The 24,229-nt window shown below is 35.6% G+C and overlaps 1 protein-coding gene across 5 annotated transcripts in view; it reads left to right on the forward strand.

Annotated features, from left to right (window-relative positions):
• The window catches only part of RBMS1 (RNA binding motif, single stranded interacting protein 1), a 200,486-nt gene that overhangs the window by 51,756 nt on the left and 124,501 nt on the right, over positions 1-24,229 (forward strand). Inside the window, exon 2 of one of the 5 annotated variants that reach the window (XM_012727031.1) lies at positions 18,409-18,491. The exons of the other annotated variants lie outside the window; for them this stretch is intronic. The gene's annotated coding sequence lies outside the window, so the exon portion shown is untranslated. The remainder of the gene's footprint in view (positions 1-18,408; positions 18,492-24,229) is intronic. 5 annotated transcript variants of the gene reach the window in all.

A 24,229-nucleotide genomic window follows, 5' to 3' on the forward strand; every position in this document is an offset into this window, starting at 1 on the left:
ATTCCATAGAAGGTATTATAAATGGGTGATAAAAGAAGTGCTAGGATGTGGGTTTGACATGTACTTTCTTGGGTTCCACTAATATTGGGTAAAAAATACACCATGTATTTGTATGATACTTAGGTCTATGATAGTTGCATCTGTTCTGAACATGTAGACATTTTTCTTGTCATTATTTACTAAATAATACAGCATGGCAAGTATTTACATATTATTTGCATCATATTAGGCATTGCAAGTAGTTAGAGATGATTTAAAGTATATGTAGTATATGTGTAGGCTATGACATATAGTAAGTCACTTTTGTAAGGGACTTGGTAGTTCAGGGATTGTGGTATCTGTGGGGGTTTTGGAGCCAATCCTGGGTGATACTGAGGGATGACTACAGATTGATTCATCCAGAGGAGCTCAGGTCTCGTTAGAGAGTTTTTTTAATAGGACATCCTCCCAGTCATTTCTAGAGAGAGTTACAAAACCTAATTTTTTTTTCAGTTCTGCTTAGTTCTTCTGGTTATATAGAAACTTGGATCAGGTTGAACTGTTTTGGTTTAAAATACCAAGCACCCTTTAATATTTAAGTCTCTAGAAAGCAAAAAAGTGACCATAGGACTCCTGAGTAGGCTTTTGTCTTTGCTTCCCTGACCGTCGGTCGTCTCCAGCCTTCCTGACACTACTTTTACTTTTTTGTGGTTGAAGATTCTTTTCATAACTTAATTAGTAGTAGTTTTAAAAGATCTATTAGATAATCATCAGATAAAAATAATTGTACGCTCCTCCTGGCCAAAAAATGATCGCCACATTTAAATGATGATATGCTACAATTTACTTCTTTATTTTTTAGAGTTCCAGTAAATTAGAGACCTGTGATGTCTAATACAATAGCCTCTAGCTATACATGATTATTTAAATTAAAATGAAGTGCCATTAAGATGCTGTCCCCTGTATAGCGAGTGCCCACTAGCTATACTGAGTAGTGGTCGCCAAGTGGGCATTGCACCTGAAAACAACTTTATCATACAGAAAATTGTAATGGATAGCATTTTTATAGGCAATTTTCTAACTCATTTATTTCTTTTTCCCTCCTGCTATCTCCCTTAAAGAGTCCTTCATGCTTATTTTTCTGAGTGAGCAGTGGGGAGAAAAATCAAACTCATGTCCAGTGTGTCGGTTTTTAGTAGTGTTGATAAAATAGGTGGTAACTAGATGTGCTGAAACTGTTGACTAGAGGAAGATTTTTGAAATACCTGAATTAATTTATACCTGTTGTTGAATGCATTGCTTATAGAAATAGCAACATTCCTTTAAAATAAACTACAATCATGTGCTAATTAAATACCACTCATAATCTAGTGACTACACTTTTCCTAATGAGTGTTGTTTCTTCTAGAAGTTATATTTCATTGCAGACTCTTAATAAGTGAAAATCAGGTCACTATGTTCCTTTCTGAGTCATTTGAAGTAATTTGTGCCCTTCTCTCAGTTTAAACAAAATTTCTGATGTAAGGTATGTTCAGATCTTGATATATGCCAATGAAAATATTGACATTAAACAAAAAGGTCATAAAAATGTGAGATTAAAATGATTAGTAGCTGAGTCCTTATCATATAACCTAAAGTAAACATGGATTGCACAATTCCCTACTTAAGAAGCACAGTTCAGTTGCATAGATATGTTCCTGGATAATCCAAACTGATTTTAAACTATTGTGCTCATGTTGAGAGACTGATAGTTAAGTATACTTGGGAATTAAAATTCACTTATGAATAGTTGCTAAAGTGATTTTGAGATTGCATTGTGGAGATGTAATGTAAAAAAAGAACAGTCTTCAAAGCAAACCACATGTCTTCAGATCAGAACCAGAAAAATGTGTGTGCACTAGTGTGCTTTCCCAAGTGAGTCTTCTATAATGGAAGCCTTTTACCACCTTGTTGCTGAAATAATTTATGCCAATGAGACTGTAATGTCACTTAATGTTTGTTGTGTGGCCCAAATTTCAGTGATTCTTATTGTGAAACTAAAAATAGTGTGACTGAAAATTCAATTTTTTATGAATAGATACATTTTAAGCATGTTTTTCCTATCTTCATATCAAAACCAGTGGGAATAGGTATTTATACAGGAGGTTCAGCCAGCAAGGCAGGAGTCACGGACCTCAGGAGGAGGAGTTCTCATCCCATCAGACTTCCCACATATGTGATGTGAACTGCTTGAATTTTGGGCAATGAAGGTGATATTCTAGGTCTAATTCTGCTTTGTTCTAGGTAGTTGAACAGGATACTTAGCACATTTGTCCAGAATTATAAACCATTATATAAAATGCTTGTCATCAGTGTTTCCCAACCTCCGTTTCAGACACATCAGCAAGTCACAAAGATTTCTCTGTCATGTTGCAGCAAGTTTAGCTTTCCGCAAAGCTCTGGCTCCTTCTTAAACACATTGCCACTAAGCTACATGGAGGGCTGCTTGCCCTTGCCTCACTCGCAAACATTTCACACCCTTATATCTGGATTTTGCGCAGGCCTTTTCTTGGGCTGGGTTAGTTTGCTGTAACTAATCTGAGTTCCTCCATAGATGCCAAGCTGCATTGCTGCCAGGGGTATACAAGTCTTTACATGTAGGGAGGTATCTTTAAAATGGCATTTCTTTGAATTAGTCACTGCCTGTGCCCTATGAAACCACTGTCTCCTTTATTTCCTAGAGTTTGGAAAACATTTGAGACAGCAGATGGAAAGGTAGAATGAAGGGTAGAAAAGTATTTTTGATGACAAGTGCTTAGGTACTGTGCTATTTTTAGTGGGTCAGAAAAAGGCATTTGTGTAAACTTTGCCTGTTCTGATAGACGCTTTTGGAACTGTTTCCGCAAGCTTTCTATAGTCACCATTTGGTATTTATCTTGTTCAAATAACAATGGAGTTATTCTCTCACTGTGTATTATTTGATCTCTATCTTATTATTCATCAGATTCCACTTTGCCCTTTCATCCATTTTATCTCTTATTGACATGGTGACATTCTTTATGCTTTAAGGAGTACCTATATGCTGTTTGTACATAAATATATATTTTTGAGTTCCTCAAGTATAGTACATTCATATTCAATAAATAGTATTGAGTATTGAATACCAGTTCCATGTTGTACAAGACACTGGTATAAAAACAAATGTGACCCCTTGTCTCAAGGAACTTTAATGTGAGGATGGAAATGAAATAAATTGTAATTCAAAGAGTTCAGAAAAGGATATACATATATATATATATATATATATATATACCTTGTCTTACTGTAAAGCTATATAATAGGAAGACCCAGCCTTTTGGGGGTGAGGAGGTATGAGAGAAGAATCTCTGGTAGAAGTGTGGTGAGCTGAGGCTAGAAGGATAAGTAGGAATCAACTAAAGGCAGAGGCAGAATATTCCATGCAGAGGGAATAGCATGTGTGAAACATGTTGCTAGATAGGTTTCTTCACAGATGCGTTGAGTTAAAAGATGAGGATATCTAGAACTTGGTGAGTGAGAAAAGAATGGTGCAAGATGCTGTTGGGGGTAAAATGACCATTAACTCTTATGAGGTCTTGTAGGTGAAGTGAAGGATTTAATTCATAATTAGTCAGTGAAAGATAAAAAGTGAAAGGTGCTTAATCTACAGAGATATTCAATTAAAGCTTTGCAGCCTGGAGACTGTGTCTATAACTTACATTTGCACTCGTTGATCTAACTTGTATTGTGACTGCTGGGGGAAAAGTGTGGCATGATTTATATAGGTAATACGAACCTTTCTACCCAAAAGACTGAGAGATATCACTTCAGTGAAGACATGGACTGGTAGGTTGAAGGAGTACCAGTCTGGATCTAAGCCAAATTTGCATTTTGTTCTATCTGGGACATGATCACGCAATTTATTTTGAAAAACTGATTTCTAGCAATCATTTTCCTTCCGATATATTATCAATTATTGCCTAGGTGAACTAAGCCATGCTTGATATCTGAATCATTTTCCCTACCATTTCTCCCCCTACCCTCTCAAACAAATTCTTAGCTGGCACAGGGGAAACTCCAGTGTTTTTCTCTTGTTGGGACTGTGTGTCCATATCAGCCAAAAGCAATCTCACTGTAGATGCAAGGAAGGGAAATTTGGAGGTCAGGGGAGGGCCATAGTACAGAGGAATGACTGCTAGCTGGCCAGTCACCATTTTGTTGAGCAGGAATTCAAAACACATAGGAAATTTGTAAAATTTGTGAATGCTATGAGAATAAGGAAAGAATTTTTATCTTTTCAAATTTTACGATCTAGTTTATAATATATACAGAATGGGAGAGAAAATTTGACTGCAGTTATTATTATATAAAGCTTGGTAAGTCAAAAGATCCCATTCGCAGTGAATAAGCAATAAAAACCAAACAATTGACCTGTTCTACTTCCAGAGATTAAACTTTTTTAAGGTCATTTTTAATATAAATGTGCTGTGCATAATAACCATCTAATATAGTCATAGTAGTTTTTCTAGTTTAAGGGAAAATATATCCCTTAAAAGCCTAATCTCTGATTTAGTCTTACAGCTTAGTAAAGAAGACATTATTACAATCATATGTTTCATTGTTTCAGAAGTTAAATTTACTTCACATATTTATTGATATAAAAGGAATTTTTGAACTCCCTCTAGTGGCAAAGATTTTCTTTCTTTCTTTTTTTTTCCAGAGAGCTTGTTTGAAATAATAAGATGGCTGACATACACACATATATATATATACACACACACATACATATATATGTATGCATATATGTATATATGTGTATATATACACACATATATGTATGCATATGTGTATATATGTATATATGTGTATATATGTGTGTATATATACACACATATATATGTGTGTATATATATATATATATATATATATATATAAAAAACAAAACAGTTTCAAAAATGACTGTTTCTTAGTGAGATATGTGCTTTTCCTTCTGTGAGTTATTGTAGAGTCTTTCATTCTTAAGAGAAGTGTTCATTTTCCTAAGAAATATTGATGATATAATGTGGGGGAAAAAAAGGGAAAACTTCCTGTTAACTTTTAAAGCATAAAAATTGCTACCGCTCCTGTCAGTCAAGGTCTTAAGAAGTAAAGCTTACCTATGTTTCGATAACTATTGTATTCTGATCCCTTACTCAAATGTAAATTGAATTTTAACTTTTGGTTTGAAGAATTATTTTCAACAGACAAATGCATTTAATTGCAAATATCTTTAGAAAAAGTCATAGAAAGCCATTGAAATTAGATTCTTGGAAAGTCCTGATAGCCAAATGCGAGAAAATCTGAGAGGACAGAGGTGTCTAAATCTTACTCCTTTGCTCTTAAAAAAACAGTTCAAACTTGAATTTCTATAGCCAATGGGGAAACAATATTCATCATAGTTAGAACCATCACTGTACAAAAGGAAGTGCGGTGTCAAAGGCTGGAATAGAAACATAGCTACTGTGGACTTTTAAAATGAAGTTTTCCTATCTCTGCTTTACCACCAAGGACAGCTATATAGTTCTCATTAACTTACTGTGTTATCTGTTCATTTATAGGCAGATTAATTTTGACTGTTTTAAAAAATACATTTGCTGTAATGCTATTGGAAAAGACATTCTTAGGAAAGGCTATTTCCTCAAGTTACTTACTCTACATGTTTTTGTCTGGTAGGTGGAGGCTCTTATCCCTTTTTCTCCTTCCCACACAGATAGGGGAATGACCAAGGTTGCAGCGTTCATAATTTCTTTCCTTTTAAGTCTCCAGAAAGTGGAACTAGTACGATACAAGGAATTACCAACAATTTTGAGTTTGGGGGGAGTAAACGATGGGATAATAAGATTTCACAACTGTTAATCATCTAATAAAAAGAGTTAGACTTTGTTTCTCTCCAATAGCGCTTCTTAGTTCGACATTTATAACCCAGTGTGTGTCTCTTGTGGTCTCGATTACATCCGGTGTTTTTACTTGGCAGCATTTCCTCTGTTGAGGCCTCACTCTATTTGCCAGGCTTCATTTCTGTGAATATAAAGCGAGAAAGCGAAGTTCTATTGGAGAGTAGAGAAAAAAAATCTGTTAGTCTTAACCTTGACTTTTGAGACCAAAAAAAAGACCAAGTTTGTTATAAGCAAACTGGTGATCTGGTTATTAAAATATAGGCAACAGAAGTACCTGGGAAGTCTTACAGCCATTCTTTAATCACTCTGCTCGTTTTCTTTTGAATATTTATAAAGACCTAATTTAATTAACAAATAGAGACCTAAGATTCCACTCCGTTTAGTTTCACAGACTTGTTATAATGAAAGTGAATTTGCATTCTTAAAATGGTGTTTTCTCCAGTTCTCATAGAAATGTTTTTGGAACAGTGGTCTATGCTAACAGCTGTATTCAATCTTGAATAAAAGTCACTTCCTGAAGAAAATGAAATTCGACTTAACATGCAAACTCGCCTGGAACATAATCCTGTAGATGCAGTATACTATGTGATTATGAAACTGGAGCTAAGCACCCTGCTGAGGTGTTTTCTTGTAACTAGTACCCAATAGAAACTTTTAATCAGTGTCAGTGTTTTTAATAAACTAAAAGCATTGCTTTTTCATTCACATAACAATCTTCAACTATCAAAAATTTTACTCTTTGCTATTTTGAAAATATAATAATGGAGTTCCTGTCTTGATACACATTCACACAGCTATGCAGATACCTAGGTAGACAGATTGGCATGTATACATTTTATTTTATATATTTAGACTTCTTAGAAATTTAAATTGTGTTGTTCTTAAGTTTCAGATAAAATTTATTTTAATTCATTATTACTTATGCATTCATTTATTGTGGGGAGCCTAGTTTAAATAAAATTTTTGTTTCTGGCTTCAGAAGATTGGTTGATTGCATGAATGAGAGGTTAGCTACTTAATCTATTTAAAACAGATCTTTTAGGTAAATTACTTCTGAATGTTGTATTTCTTTATTTTCAAGGAAGAAAATGTATCAATAAAACTTGAGTATTGCTGAAACCTTAGTGGAATCTTGCCTTAAATGAAAGTTTTTTCTGAATCATTGTTTTCTTTATGTATCTCTATAGTTATCTAGACAGTGAATGCATAGTTTTCAGTCAAAGCTATCAAAGTGAAATAGAGATAAAGTGTGATTAAAGCAGAATAAACAACCGTATCTAAAATTTCCAGCCTTCCCAGTTTTTGTAAAAATTTAAAACCACTTCTGGTTTTACTTAGTTAGAACAGAAAAAGGAGATTTTTTTTTATTCTTTGAGCAAATCACTGAGTTGCCTTGAAGATCTTTGTTTATAACGTCTGTGCATTCTTTTCCTCTTGACATACTTCCCTCCCTCCAGTGAGATACTAATTAAAGAGAGACCACTGTGACCTCAAGTTGTTTAAAAGTCACTGGGAATAGGACAGAAGTACAAATCTGGACAGGAAATGCTTATTCCCAAAATATAACACAAGACCATCTTATCAAAAATTTGTTGGTTTCTAATGATAAAAAAAGTCTTCTTTGATTTAAAACATATACACTTAAAACCAAAGATTTAGATAATGTATCATGTAAGTGTTTTTAGAAGAAATTGCAACAAATAGCATTATTCTTTAGCACTATTCAGCACTCTATAGCACTTTTATATCAAGTGATAGTTTGTTTACATATATATATGTGTATAGCAATATGTATATATGTTTGTGTGTGTGTATTTATAGGTAAGTTTATATATGTGCATATAAACATTAAAGCTCTTTTCAGTGTGATGAAGGGTAGTCTAATTTGTATGTGCTTTGTCTAGGGGGGGGACTGCTTGGGGACAAGTATCTTGTCATTCCTTTTAAAAACTTTGAAACATGGGCCCTCCCTGGTAGCTCAGCCGGTTAAAGCACTGCACTAAGAAGCTAAAGCCACTTCCGCATGAGTTCGATTCTGCCTGCCCCGGAGGAGATCCACATGGCGTGGCAGACCTCTCCTGACCCGCCCACTGCTCCCCTCAGCAGTGTGCTGCGTTGATCTGCCTGTTCTGCTCCCCATTCTGTCTCTGGTGAATCCTCTCACCCTCCGCATCTCTGGCCTGTACCCCAGCTCTGTATAAATAAATATATCTTTTAAAAAAAAAAAACTTTGAAACAACTCAGTGTATTTTGAGAAGTTTGGTAGTAAATGGGGGAAGAGGGTGTTTATTTTTAGGCAGTTCTTAAATTAGAATAAGAAAGGTGAATCTAGTAATCTAGTACCTGCTGATCATATAGGTGTATTTAGGGCGATTTTGTTAATAAGAAATGTAGAAAATGGAAATAACTTGTTTAAATAGGTAGGTGGTACTGCATGACATAAAATTATTTCCCTCTTGAAGTGACTTACAGTTGCCAAGTGTTAACTTCCAAGAAGAATTTCTTAAACAACTTTGTAAGTATTTGTTTAGCAAGATACATTTGATTGAAAGTAATAGAGCCTATTGCTGTCTTTGTTAATGGAAGTGGGATTGTTCCAAGACTGTATAAAAAGACAGACTCTTTATTATGATACCAGGCCTCAAGGGAACCCAGGAAATACCTCCCAAGGCCTTGGTATTGGTGGGACCCTTCATGGATGTGGACTTTTTAAAGACAACTGGATAGTTGTTCTCCATTCAAGGCATGGATTCAATAGCAGGGATTTTCAGTTTTCCTCTTGAACTCAGTTTCTCTTGAGTTAACTGGTTTCTTTGCTTCTTGCTATCTAATGGCATCTCATTCCTCCACTGCTGTGAGTCTCAAAGTTGTTGAAAATCCCTGCCCTGTGAGTCATTCCTGTCTCATTGTTTCTGCTTCCTCCCAACTTCAGCTTAGTCATGGCCTCTCAGCTGCCCGATGGCCTTCCTCTCTGTGCTCAGCAGCCACTGGTTTGACTTTGGGAGGGTCTCTGTAAGGCCTGATTGAATGAATAGATGAGGAGCAGTGGTGAAGGAATTATAAAAACCTATTCAAAAGTTAAGTTCTCTTCATTTCAATCAAGCTTTAAAGAAGCGAATAAGATACAGAATAAAGCTCTTGGAAAGGTATTTTGAACATGTTAAGAGACCTAATCAGTCTCTTGTGAGTTAAAAAAACTCATGCTAAGGATAGTAAGAATGGTAATACTATTCTTAATTTCAGTAAGACATTATTTGTTTTAGAGGGACTAAAGCAATATTTAAACTTGAGAGTTAAGACTGTCCTATTAAAAGACAGAAATGCCTTTAAATTCTTTCACTTCTTGCTGTCCTGTACAAGCGGCTCTACATACTGTCAGTAATGGAGGTCATTTAACTTCAGATGCCAAAAAGTGAGCAGACTTGGTTGACCATATTCTGCTTTGAACTAGGTTTCTAAGTGTAGGAAGACTAACCTGCTTTGTACCTTCAGCTCTTAATCTTAAATATTTGTCTATGAATAGACTATCTATTCCTGATTATTTTAAGGCAACCATCATCCCTTTCAGGTTAGTTTTATGTATCTCCTAACTTGTTGCATAGTGCATAAAAATAAACACCAGGAAAGAGAGCTCAATTCTTCATTACTTTGCTTAATTTTCTTTCTAAATATGGGAGACAGGTTCTGAAATTCATTCTATAAAATATTTCCAAGGCTCTACCATTATGAGTAGATGGTAGACAAAATTATACCCAAATGCCTAATTTTTCTTAATGTTAAAATTTTTTCACTGATATATGGGAAGAATCTGAAGAGCAGTTAAAAATTCAGTTGCTGAGCTTCTCCACTTAGAGTGTGACTATTCAGAGTTGCCAGTTAATGGAGCTTTCATTTCCCCTAACACTTTGGAAATGGTCACTATTCTCAAATGCATTTGAGAGTCTTTTCTGTCATTAGAGAAATAGTGCTTTTCAGATTCTGAAGATTGTCTATGTGAAAACAAAATGCAACATAATAGATAATAAAAGTGCTATATGTGTCTGAGGGAAATTTCTGCTTAATTTTATAAATATGGTTCTTTTTTTCTGGGACTCATTAATATAACTTTTGTCTGTAGAGTTACAATTATATGCCAGATGTTGCGCTGGACCACCCTGACTTTGAAAAAGCTTATACTGCAGTGAAATACATAGATGGTTAAAACCAAAGAACAATATAGTGATCATTAAAGGGGGCTTATAGACTTCAGTGGTGGAGAAATAGAGAAAGAGAGAGAGAGAAGCCAAGATAGAATTTCTAGATGTGGACTCCTTTGTTTAGAAGAATTACTGAACTCATGTATGGAAAAGAATTTAGAATGGGGAATGAAGAGGGCAGAGGTAGTCACCAAAAGTGTAGACATTTTGGGCTCCATGAGGTGCATTACAGAACTTAATCATGTTTGGTGGAAACCAAGAAGCAGTTGTGGGTGAGTGGTGGGGACAGAAGTCATATTAGAGTGGTCTGTTACTAGAATGGGAAGTGAAGACTTAACAAACCTCCACTGATGAATGTCTTTCAAGAACCCTGGTAATGGAGAGGAAGAATAAAGCAACCTAAGAAGCATCATTTAGGTTAGAGAAGAATATAGTTGCTTAGTTTACAGGAGGAAAATAGTCTTTGCATCTGCTGTTCTTATTTCTGAAAGGAATATTTTGTAATATATTTTACTGTTGTACCAAAAAAAATTAAGTAGTCAAGAACAGTGAAAGCAAGCAAGTTAATAGGGAATTGGATTATGAAAGAGAGGTGAATGGAGAGGAGATAATTGAGAAATTCATTTCATATCAAAGATAAAAATGGAAACCTATCTTGAAAAGAATTAGAACCAGCCCTCCTTGGTGGTGCAGCAGGTTAAAAAGCAACACTGCAAGCTAGCTCAGCCACTTCAGTGCAAGTTCGATCACTGGCCTTGGAGGTGATCCACCAGGCACGGCAGACCTCTACTGCCTTGCCAGCTGCTCTCCTCAGCAGTGTACTTCATCACTCTCCCTGTCTTGCTCCCACACTGTCTCTGGTAAATCCTCTCACTGTCCCTGCACCTCTGGTCTGTACCCTAGTTCTGTATGATAAGTAAAAAAAAAACTTAAAAGAAAAAAAAAAAAAGAACTAGAACCACTATTACTGTGCAGAGAAAAATGTCAAGAAAAACAATATATATACACAGAAATTCACATAATTTGCATATACATATTATTTTGGCTCAGGGGAAAGTGTTTACCATTTCTAACATTGTCTGAAGAAGAGTTCCTAGCTTTTTTTGCATTCAGTGTCAACAAAAAGCAAAGAAAAATAAGCTACAAAAGGTTGAAGTTTAATTTATCATTAGTTGCATTTTTTTCCAGTCCATTTTGTCTGTTTTTGATATTTTATTTAGCAGTGCGAGCACTGTGACTAATTGCCAATATGACTTTGTGGCCTGCAGGCCTCTGCCTCCCTAGTCTCTTCAGGGCTGGCCCTTGTATGTTCAGTAGATGTGTTAACAACATGGTCCTTGCTGTTTATTGATTCCTGCCTTTGGTAATGCCCCATGTATTTTAATGTCTTTCTAGAAAATACAGATCACTGTAATGCTATTTCCATGTACAAGCATTCTGTATTTTGGTGCTTCTTAGTTTCTCTGCTGATAACATGACTGTTCCCTATTGGTCTCCTTAGTGTTCATGAAACAAACAGCATCTCATACTCATAAAAGGCACAATTTTGTATAGTTCAAGATATACATAGGAGAAAGAACCAAGGAAAGTTCATGTAAATAATGTCAAATGATCTCTACCATATTTGGCAATGAAAGGAGGGACTGAGAATTTGAGGAATTAATTCTGTGTGGGATGGGGTGGTGAGCCACTTGGGAATGAATAAAGCAAAGGTTGAGGCTGAGTGACTTTTTCATAAAGCCAGTGAGCAGAGTTGTGATTTGCTGGGCAGTTATCAGCGACTGAGGAGGGGGAGTAGAAAAAGCTGATGGTCAAGACTACCTGGAAGTCAGAAGGAAAGCGCTAGGGTTGACTGACTTTAGATTGGTTGTATATAAGTGAAATGTAGGGGTTGGGGCAGTGATGACCTGCTAGGACAGGGGAATGGGAAAATAAAAAGGGTGAAGGAAGAAAACTGATGGTGTGAGGTTCATGAAGTGATGCTTGGCACTGTAATACCTGGCACATATTATGTACTCATGAATGCTATGTAATGCTATTACTTTTATTATCAATAATAAGAGTGCAGCATAGCTGGAAGAATGGGAATTTCATAACATGAGAACATGCTGTGAAGTTAGTCCTTGAGGTAAAGTGGATATGAAGGCTTTCTTGAAGTAGAGTTCAAGGACCTGTAAAGTTGGGGTTTTAGATGAAATGCTGTCACCTCGCAAAAACTCTTAGCTGTGTGCTCAGTCACTCTGAAGGTAATGCTAAGTAAATTTATGCTGCAAGTAAGTAAATGACAGCCAATTTTTGTAATTTGGCATAGTGAGCTGTCTTACTTACTTCTCCCCAAAGTTCCATATAGGTAGATTTATTGTCTTTCCCCTTGTTATACTTAAACTAATTTAGGTAAGCTAGCAGATGGTACGGTTGTCTTTCAACAAGGCAGTGTTCTCTGAAAGCCCATGCCTTGTCTACCCCGCCCCACAAATGGCAATGCTAATCTGGAAGTGACAGAGCAAGAGGGACTGCTTAGCTAGGACTATGCTCTTTTGTATTGAAGAGGAACAAGGAAGAGGCTGATGAATCAGCCACTGGAGTTTCAAGGAAAGTTGTATCATCAAGGGAAGTAATAATCAGCTTTTTAATCATTCTAAAATACATTTTGGTACCAACTTTAACTTTAATAAATACATGCTTACTTGAAGAAGCATTTAATCATTCATTCCTAAGCCCTCTTAGAGCCAAAGATTGTAATTTTCATATACTCTACAGTAAGCCTTTATATATATTTTTTACTAGCAAAGCTTTGCATATCTATGATATATTCATATACATGTTATAGAAATATGTACGTGTCTCTGAAATATTTTTAGTTAAAGAGAGAGGACACACACTGAAGTTAAATGCTTATCTTTTCTGGGTTCCTGTAACAAATATTCAGTTCATTCTTCATAACAAAGCTTTTCAGATAAGGATGGGAGTATGTATCCTCATCATTTCTGACTCAGAATCATGTAGCAATAAGCTACAGTGACTGATAGGAGTCTTCCCAGGTGTGTTAGGCTGAGAAAGAACCTAAGAAAAACTGATTTATATAGAAGCCAGGTCAATAAGTACTTAACTAAGCTTTCACAGGATGTCTTTTGATGTAGTAAATAGTAGAGAGTGCATGGTAAACCTTGGTTGAGGTTCTGTAAGTATAAGACTTGATAATGTATAGACACTAAGTTGACCTAATTTAGGCATTTATACAATCCTTAGAAAATACAGTGATAGGGCTTGGAAAATAGATGAGAGTAGGAAGAACTCAGAAGGGGTGGGCCATGAGCAGTGTTTTCAACAGAATAAACAGGGAGGGATGAATGTGGTTTGGCTGATGGAAAAACAGAGGCTGTTTCCTGGCAAAACTCAGAGCCAGAAAAGAATGAGTTCATGGGCAGCCGAAACACAAATAGTAGCTAGAAGAGAGATAAAGAGCAAAAGGAGTTATAAAGTAGAGTGCTAGAGCACTTTAGAAGTGATGTTCAAAGTTTGCATTTGATATGGGGATTTAAAAAAATTAATTTAAAAAATGATGTGTGTGTGTATATATATATATATATATATATATATTTATATATTTACATCATTTTTCATTTTGTACATTTTTTCATCTTGGTTGTAATCCGCAACGGAATGATATGGCCAGAGGGGTTATTTTGGAAGCAGCATACTCAATGATTTGGAACAAATAAGGACCCGTCACAGAGAGAAACAGAAGATTTTTTGCAGTTGTAGGCTAAGAAAACTAATATATACATATAAAAGAAAAGAGAATCTGTAAGAACTTAGAGATGATATACTACTACTACTACTACTTTAGAAATGATATATTTCCACTATTGAGTGTACAGATTGGCCGAATCCTTTCTGTTTCATCATCTGTACTTATAGCATTTTCTGATGTATTCACTGTCATTTTATGTTATGCAGATCATAGTCTCAAATCTCACCTTTTTAAACATTTTTTCCCCTGTTTTCTTTCTAAGGAGAAAGTCATGGGACAGACAGAATGAATGGATAAATAGTTACTCAAAAGGAAACATGGTTAAGCTGTACAATCATTTTTAAGTATCAATTTGCCTTGGTTTCTGACATCAGCTGACAATCAGTCGCAAGACTTTAGCACACTTGTTGCACATAAATATACTTTAATTGTGGAAAATTTCAAACATATAGAAAAATAGGCTCAATTATTAAGAAATTGCCCATTTTGTTGACTGATAGAATTTTTAAAATGTTATATAACAGAGTAAAAGAAGCTATATGCTGTCTAATTACATGGGTTTGCATGCCTACTTTTGAAATAGGTACTCATCAAAATCTTCAATCATGATTTTTGTTGTTAAATAAAGGAGGTGTGCAGAAACAAGAATACTGAAAAACAGTTTCCACAGTGGTTTGCAATACTTTGTGACTGATAAACTTCATGTCTTAAATTAATGAAAGCTTAAATGACTAAACTCTAAGACTGGTTAAAAGAGCCCCCAAAATAGAATATATTTTCAAATCATTCAAAAGATCATGAATTATAAAATCTGGAGTAATATTCTTTAATACTGAAGAAATTTGCCCTTAATCTGTCATTGAATTAACATGGCTAAAAATAATAAGTTTGGTTTACTTTTATGTATAAAATCTGTTTGACTAGGTTTACCATGCTTTTGATAAAAGTGTTTACTCACTTATTTAATTTTTTATTAAACCAGTCAATATTTTAATTCCTTGAATTAGGGGCTTGGGGTATATTAGTGGGCTGGTGTGTTAATAATTACTCTAAGATACTTTTTAGTGCAAAATCAATTATAAATCAATTTTCTTTATAACAAGAGAAACATTACAGATAAATGAAATGCACAGATAATCTCCAAATTTCAGTTTGATCTGCCTGTAGTCAGTAGTTAAATTGACCAGTTTGTTTTACTTTGTCATGTCAGTTTTATTATCATACCATTAGTGAAATGACTAAAAGGAAAATTGCTTGAGGAAGGCAGAAAGAGAGGCAAGGGACCAGTCAGTTTCTGAACAAATATGAAATATCAGATATATCTACTAATAGCCATTGCTTCAAGCGTGAAACATTTACCTTCTCTTGTATAACTGGGTCATCTTGTTAAATTATTGCTTTAGATTTACTTTGTAATTTCATATCCATTTTAACGATTGTGATAACCTTTTAGATGTGTCTTTTTTTTTCTGAATTACCTATTATATGTAAAAAATTATTTTTTATGTAAATTTCTAGGAAGAAAGAACTGATGCTCCAGTTTCTACAAAAAGATGAAAAATGTAAGACTTGGGTTGGAATTAATGTTTTGTGGTAGAATAGCATAGATGAGGGATCTTTTGAATATATGTGCCTGTGTCTAAAACTTGCTAAAGAAGTAACAATCCTGGATAATATACTCATGTTTTTAAATGACAACTTCCATTAAGAGCAGTGCTTTCAAGCACGATGTATGCAGTGGAGAAATCTGATAAGTATCTACAGACTTAGGTTCATATCCCTTTAACCTTGCTTATTACTATTTAAATGCACTGTGCCTCTAGAACATGATGGTTGTGGCTTGGTGTGACTTGATTCACAGAGAAGGCTAAGGAGGAAAGCCTTGTTCTTTTGTGAGATTAAGGCAAAAATTTTTCACTCTGACTCTTGAGACTGTGCCCATTGTTTGTAAAACAGATCTTTCTGGAAAAACTGATCATGTTTCTCATTTACTTATAGTCACTTAGTAACCTTGTGTTTTCATAAAGGTTAAAAGTAAGTATTTGAAAAAAGTATATTCCCTGTTTCATGGGGCTATGACTAAAAAGAATGTTTGTGTACAAATGCATGTGTTGTGTTCATTTGCTTGTATTCCAAACTTCACAGAATCTGTGACTTACCTCTCACATTGCAGTATCTCTGAAATCAAGATGCATCTTAAAATGTCTGATGTCTTATCATTACTGTTGTCCATTTAAAAAAAAAAGTCTCAGTAATTTTCAAGTGTCTTACAGTCAATCTTAGATTGCATGACATGCAGTTAGTATCAAGAATTATGAGGCTAATTCAAGAGATGATCAGTCATTTTTCCCCAAAATAATAAAAAAAGATTTATTTTCACAGTTGAGATCAGGAGAAACCATTTTGTGAAATACCATTTCCTTAGTAAGTCACATACAAATGCAAAAGACAACATTTATGTAAACCCTTAAATGAGCCCTAATATAAGGATAAAGATGCTGATTCACAATGCTTAATATAAACTTTAATGTGTATTCCTTTAAGATTCCATTCCATTTCTGACATTCAGCTCTTTCTGACTACAGAACTACATGGTTTTGAAGAGATGGTGAAAGTTATCATTCCTTCCATTTGTGAGGTGTGTAAAAAGAAAACCAGCTTGCTCATCCATTCATGACTCTGACAAAACTGACTACGTATAGGGCAGTGGGTTAAGTAGCTCATTAGAGATTTACAAACCGTATAAGTAATCTATAAGATTGTTAATGCTCAAAATAAGATGACTCAGTCCTTACTTTTATGGGCTAGGCAATGTAGAATGCAGAGAAAAGCACTACACAAATGTACAAAAAGACAGAGACTGTAGTTCTAGGGTAGAATGATGATGAGTAAATTCAGATTTAGAGACCATTTAAAGAAGTTCCTAATACTACTGAATGTGGCTAGATGGGATGAACATATTACTGGTTAGGATGTGTAAGAAGAGATAGTAGTGTTGGTTCCAGTATTGAAATATATTTTGAATAATTTTTTTATATGCAAGGCCAAAGACAGGCCTTTAATAATTCTTTCTAACCCTGAGATTGTATTTACCCAGGCTTCCTGTCTTAGAGCAAATTATTTAACCTACCTAAAGTGATCTCACCTGTTCAAAAATGTGGGCGTGAAGAATGCCTGCCTACACTGTCCTTTTCTGAAACTTTAATGTGATAATGTTTAAAAATGTATTTTGTAAATTGCAACATGTGTATACATTGAGTCTTTATGTGTGACTATATATAATATGCAGAATAAAATGTCTTTAGAAACTGTCTGTTTCACCCTTCTGGTACATTCTCTAACTTAAAAAGTTTAACAGGATTTAACGCTTAATAATCCTTCAGTTGAAACATCATCACATTTGCCACTAGATCAAATGTTAGATTGGGAGGTGAAAGGAGGGTGGTTCTGGGAGGATCTTTTTAATATGTTGTCGGCATTCTGGGAGTGTTCCTATAATTTGGAATTAGGAATTGCTGATGTCATGGTCAGTCATGTTGTCATGACAACATCAGAATTTCCTCATTCGCCTTCTCTTCGCTTGGGGAATATCATTTTGCCACAGGTCTGTCATCAGTTTGTCCCATGTGTTAAGTGTATTAGATTACCCAGAACTAGTCATTCTTAAAGTACTTAGAGTGGGGATTTTTTTTTTTAAATAAGCTCCTGTGAATTCCATTTCTTCGCTAAAAATTATAGTGCTGGAAAGCTTGCCTTCACACAGATCAACTGAAAAGAAATTCATTTCTAATTCTTTATTTTCTTGTTTGTAATTCAATGAAGAATGAAAAACTTGTTGACATCTTCATTTAAGGAATGTCATTAGTTATTCTGCCATTCTCTTTTTAGGTAAAATAGACTGAATGTAATAGTAATCTTAGCAATTGAAGAGAAAAATAAGCCCACATTTGTAGTTTCTTTTTTTCCTTCTGTGTTTTGAAAGCTTTAAAACCCAGTATGTGCTTTGGATTCCAGATTTTGGGTGGAAATTATGTCCCCAGACCTTTAGGGGTGTCTTATGATAACCTTTTATCATTAGCTTCTGTGAGGGTTTTTGTTTATCCAGGTACAGTTATTTTCTCTACTTGCTGTCAAAGTTGTCATTCAATTATTTCTATTCATGGGGAGGAGATGGTATTCTAGGTGTGGACCATCCCCCCACCCTATAACCCGTCCCCCTTTTGGGGAAAGGGTGTTGGCTCTAATTTTCACAAAATCTTTCGACTTTCTAAGTACTTTTGTTCTCTACCCAGGTTATGTAACAAGTAGTGGATGTGATGAGCTACTTCTAGAACATACCAACCCTTCCCCTCCTACTCCAGCTCTTATTCTTTACCGATTTTTTTTTTTACAATAGATCATTGTTATTTCCAGCTCTTTAAGTAAACTGTAATTTCAAAAATGCATCTAATACGGTTTTCATAATTGGTAAATTTTACTATATTAATGGATAATTCAATGAATTATCTTGAAGTATTCTGAAAATAAGCACTTATTTTTTTTATAGGCTTGCTATAGAAATGGAGATTTACAGCTCCAATACTAGACTTCCACAGTCAGAGAATATAGAGGATTGAGGCATCCATCCAGGTAATTTAAGAAAACAGTAATTCACAATGAATGAAAAATAGAATCTTTCTTTGGTCCTTCTTTTCCAAATGTTGACTGTTCTTTATTTTGTAAAGGAATCTGATATACAAATGCATGTTTATGGTAGTACAAATCAAACCAAAACAAAAATCTTGATTTCTTAATTAAGTCTCCCCCAAGCCCTGATTTTTTAAAAATAATCACCCATTTTATAGAAAAATTTATGAAGAGAAATTCAAGTTATAGAGAGCCCTTATGCCAGAAATCTGAGTAAATTGGATTTTATTAACAATTTTGCAAAAGCAGGACCATAACTAATTTATAAATAGGTTATACTGAATTGTGGTTAGTGTAGATTATTTGTTGCTAATTTGGAGGGTGTTCCAGCATAACGAGGAATATCCACTTGGTGATGAGGATTTTAGTTGATCTGTCTGCAACTATGAATCCCACTATGAAGCTAATCTCTACTTAGGTTACCTTTTACTTTTTAAGCAAAAATATGTATTTAGTTCTAACACAGAATTTGGAAATAACTTTAACCTAGTCACCACCAGCTTCTGGAAGATAGATCTGAGTCTTCCAGGTCTATCCCAGATAAACAGAAGTGGTTACAAGAGTTCCTTATACATTGGCAACAACCATCAGTTAAATAGATTTAGGTTGAAACAGGATATAATTATTAACTATATATTCTGATGTTTTCTATATATTCTGATGTTTTCTTTATGTTTAGTTGAATGGCAATTCAGTGGAATACCATATCATTTTAAACTGATTTGTCCTCAGAGAGATAGATGATAATTGGTAAAGCCAAGATGTACATTCTTACATTTTTCCTATGGGATTTGAACTTGATCCATAGTTACTAGTGTATTACTAGTAATAATAAGCATTGCTAGTGTCATTGAAGGCACAGGATATTTGGAGTCAGAAAAACCTGATTCTATCATGTGTTGGACTGTGGTCTTGGAGAAGTGACTTAAACCTCTGAGCCTGTTATCAATAAAATGGGATAACAATATTTCCTCTGTCTCTCTTTCCTTCTCTCTCTCAAATGTGTGTATGTGAGAGAGAGACAGAGAGACAGAACATTTTAAGAAAGTGCCTGGCATATACTACTTAGCAAATGGCAGTTATTATTTATTTATCCATGCAGAGAAGCAACAGTAGGGCAAAGCCCATTTTTTCTGTTTTGTTCATCAGGATAGATTTAGGGATCATCAGAATATTGCTTCTGGTAAGACTCTATGTTTATGTTGTCCTATATGCCTTCTAGGATTATAGCTATAGGTTTATTTCAGTGCTTTTTTTCTATATATATGCAATTTTGTGTTACTAGGGAGTCTTTAAGACTAGAATAAGAATTGTAGTTTTTTACAGGCAAATAGAAAATATTACTGCTATATTAGAAATATGGTATTTTATCAATTCTGTTTTCTACCAGGAACTTAAAGAACTTAAAGAATCTGATGATTGCATATTTTTTCTCCATTTCTTTTTTTTGGCTTGAGACAGAGGCTTTGTAAACTTTTAGACATACTGATTCACAACTATAAACAATTCTTTAGTGTAAACTGCTTATACTAACCAATACTGTATAGCTTTACTTTATTTATTAAATCTATTTTTTGAAATAGCATTGAATGAGCTTTCAATGTGTCCTAAAAAAAAAAAAAAGGTGCCATAGCGGTAGCAAGGAGGGATCCTGTAGCCTTTTGACTTCTTCATTATCTACTGCCTTCAGGAAGTTCATTGATTAGTGATGATTTCAGTAGTAATCACCTCAGATCTACATCTGCTCTCATATCAGCCCTCCTATCTTGAGTTCTGTTTTTCTGGTATCTGCATAAGACTTTATTCTGAATGTCCCTAAAACAAGACATTTATACAGCTGAGCTTCCCATACCCATATTGTATCCTGTATTGATCTCTCCTTCCTCCACAGCATGTAATTGTCTAGACCACTTGGCTGGCACTTATCACTTAATGCTTTGCATTACTAGTGTACAGCAACTTGGATGCTGTAGGGGTTACAAATACTCAGGTGGGAATCCGAACATTATTTATAAGCCTTTTTGGAGATGAGGAATTACAGTTTTAATCTGTGCATATTGCCTAATAATGCTTCCATAGGATAGTGTAAAAGTGAAATCAGATGTGAAAGGATTCAAAGTGAAAGTCTTGTTTTTAGTTGGTTTCTATGGGACACATCTAAATTCAGTCTCAAAGCCCATTTATGCACAGTCTTTTAAACTGATTCTTATTTCTCTAAGATTGCAGACTTCTGCTTATACTTCTCATTGTTATACTTCTGTGGTCTCTAATAATAACCATATTGTGTCCATCATGCAGAAATTTCCCTGGGTCAATAAGTAACTTTGCCTAAAAGAAATGGGACAAAACCAATTTGTGGGAGAAACAAACCTTTTGTTAGGCTTAAAAAAAAAAAATGTAGTATCCACAGTGTTAAAAAGCATGGTCATTCAGTTATTCAAGAAAGTGGCCTCCCTTACCTCACTTTGCTCTTCTTACATGTCGGTCCCAACTTCTCCCTTGTTGGGGCTGTTTGATGGACATACAGACTTATTAAACATCAGTTATTTAAATCTACAAAGCACCATCACACCACTATAAAATCTGGAAAAATAATGATAATAATAACTGGTTTGCACTTTGTTGGTGTGTGGTATATGTACACTTAAAATAAATGAGGAGATTGGAACTCAGAGGTTAACTCACTTGCCCAAAGTCATGTCACTTTTTGGGAAGCCATTGAGAATTAAGAAGCAATTGACAAGCTGACATATGGAGGTAGGTTTTTTGGGCCTTTTTAATTTTGTCTTCTGGACTGCAAAGTCCATATTCACTTAAGCTATCTGAAAAAGGTTAGGGGTAGGCTGATGGTGGTGAAGTATACCCTTGAAAGGGTTATTGTAGGTCTGAGAGCCGAAGCAGCTTTTAGGGACTGCTGATTGCTCCATCATTTCATGGCCAAGTGCTCACTGCTCCTAGCATCTGTTCTACTCTGCTTGCTGCCAGTCAGCTTCCTGTTTACTCATAGTTTCTGCTTCCTCATAACTTTGGCTTGCATATGGTATTGGCTTGTTGTGGCCTCAACTCTACCCTCTGGCACTCTTGCTGTTTCTGTCCCTTTCCTAACTGGTTCAACTCTTGGAGTTTCCTGAATCAAATTCCCCAGGGTGAGAATCTGATTGGCTCTCTCTCTTTTTTAATCACTACATGTCATTGGTCTCTGCCCCATCTTTGGATTGACTGCCCTTGGATCCAGCTCCCACAACTTTACCCTCTCGCTGAGTAGGGAGGAGCTTGTTGTGGGATAGCTTAGACAGCAGTCTTAGTTTCCCTTCACAGAGGATGAGCATCTCCAGAGTAGACGCCAAAGTCTTTATACTTACCATGATAATTTCTTAAAATGTTTTTTTTTTTTTACTTTCTGTCCTTACATGTAAGGAAAATGTTAATAAACTTTCTCAGGTACCTTACTGAGATCTATTCCTTTAATCACTCTTATAACTAAGTGCTTATGAGTATCTATGATTGATTATACATGCACACATGGCTTTATGTTTCTGTTATTACTTTTATGTTGAGACCATTTAGGCTTTAGTGACTCCTGCTATATCTTAATCCTCTTTAAGGGTAAAAGATCGCTCTCCTTTCTTTATAATGCTTAAGAGTAGCATCTAGCTAAATCTGGAACTTTAGAACTCTGACTAGTAGACATTGTATTGAAAATATGTATGCCTTATGTTCTCTCTTTTTATGTTATTAATTATGATAAAGCATACCACACTTCTTTAAATTTATTTTTATTATTAAAGATAGTCCTTTCAATAGTTTCAGTATTTTCAGGATATATTTAGCTTTAGTATTCTTTTAGTATTGTAAAATAAATTTTGTTACTGTTTACAAACTTATCCCAAGTTGATGCCTTTCCATACTTGATGGCAACTCAAATCTCAGCAATGTAGAATAATAGCACAACACTCAAAGTATCCTGAGCTTAGAGAGGAGCCAAAGAAAAATTAATCTATGCTGTTCTTTTGTGGTTTAGATTGTGGTTTCCTAAGAGACCAGTTATGAAAACTGAGGATTGTACATGGAATTTTTTCCATAGTTAACAGGTCAAAAGTGCTGGGCTCTTGGACATTGAGTTCTCAAGAAAAGGCACCTGTGACTTGGGCAGGACTTATTTTAGTTCATGGTTGATAACTTGCAGTAGGTTCCTAGTGAGAGGATGTAGCAGATGGGCAGATGAAACAATTTTAAGTATATGAAGTAGCAGACAAGTATTCTATCATACCTATTAGATTGCAACTGTCAGTTATTCTGTTTACTAGAATGCTTTAAAGGTCAGATAGGTTACTGTGAATTTTATCTAACAAGTTTGTACTTGCCACAGTACTGTGTCCACAGCAAGTTTCTTTGCTGCTGCTTCCTTTATTAATTTTTTAATAGAAAGAATTAGGAGTTAAGTGTGTACTTTGTGTATTTGATTGTTTTTAATTGGGTGCGACTTGCTAATCCTCATCACTTTTGCTCTATGGAGTACCTTGGAATATGGTTACCAACAGAATATGGACAATAGGTATTTTTAGCTCCTTGCTGCTGGAAAAACCCTTCAAAAGCCACAGCTTTGCTAGGAGACTAGATTTCCACAGGGGTTACTTTGTTATCCTTATGGTAACCATAAGAGCAGTGTCTTCACCTCTCAGACAAGTTTAGATTTTTCATTATCATGGGGCCCTTTCCAGGCAGGTGTGAAGATTCCTGAGGACAAGGAAGAACTCTGTAAAGTTGGCAGAGGTTTTATTACCCTGTAATACTTATAGTTGAATAGGCCAATACTATTGGCAAGCCTGCCAGTTGCCAATTGCAACTGGCCTACCCTTTGGTGGGGATGGGGAGGGTGTCTCTGCCTGCCAGCCTGTGGACTTGCTGCAGAGGCCTTCTGACTGGCCCAGATTCAAAGCTTGACACACCAACTCAAAGGTGACTGGAAAGGGGCAGCTTCAGCTGCCTTTGAGAATTTCAGCTGGGAAACAAAGGAAATTACCTTCTCCCTTTGTCTCTTTTTTGTAAGTGTCCCTTCATAGAAAACGTTTGGGTCTCATCTAATAATAAATATGTAACTTTACTATTCCAGTTTTCCGGAGGCTTCCCACACCGAAGGCTTGAAATGATTTTTCGGTATTTGATGTAGTCATCTTGAAGGAAAGCTTGTAAACTCTGGCATAGGACTCAAGTACGGAACTTTACCGTGCGCATATTTGCGGTGAGGGCGGTGAGGAGTGTAGTGTTTTCTCTGCTAAAATTTTAGTGTGCGAAATGGGGGGAAACGGCTTTGTGGGGGTTCGGTGGAGGGCTGGTTTTGTTCCTTGAAGTGGGAGTGAATGCTCGCACTTTCTCAGGGAGAAAGTCGGGGGAAGGGATAGACAGTTGAGGAGGATGAAAGGAAAAAAGATGATCTGGTGTCCGGTCGGCTCCTTACCCAGGTGTCAGAGTGATCCCCAAAGCGATGCCCTTAAAAGGGGTTCGTGCAGGGGTGCAAACTCCCGCTGGCGATTAGGCAGAGTGCCGAGGGGAAAAAAAAAGAAAAGAGGAGGGGGGGTGGCTACTCCAAGGAATGTGAGGCATGCGGGGAGCCAGACCCAACCATTGCACCAGAGCGGGGGCGCCGGCGGCACCCCGGACCGCACGGCCCTGGCCCGGGC

The sequence above is a fragment of the Condylura cristata genome, unplaced genomic scaffold (genome assembly GCF_000260355.1).
Source record: "Condylura cristata isolate star-nosed mole 26May11 unplaced genomic scaffold, ConCri1.0 scaffold00002, whole genome shotgun sequence".
In the NCBI taxonomy this organism is placed as follows: domain Eukaryota; kingdom Metazoa; phylum Chordata; class Mammalia; order Eulipotyphla; family Talpidae; genus Condylura; species Condylura cristata.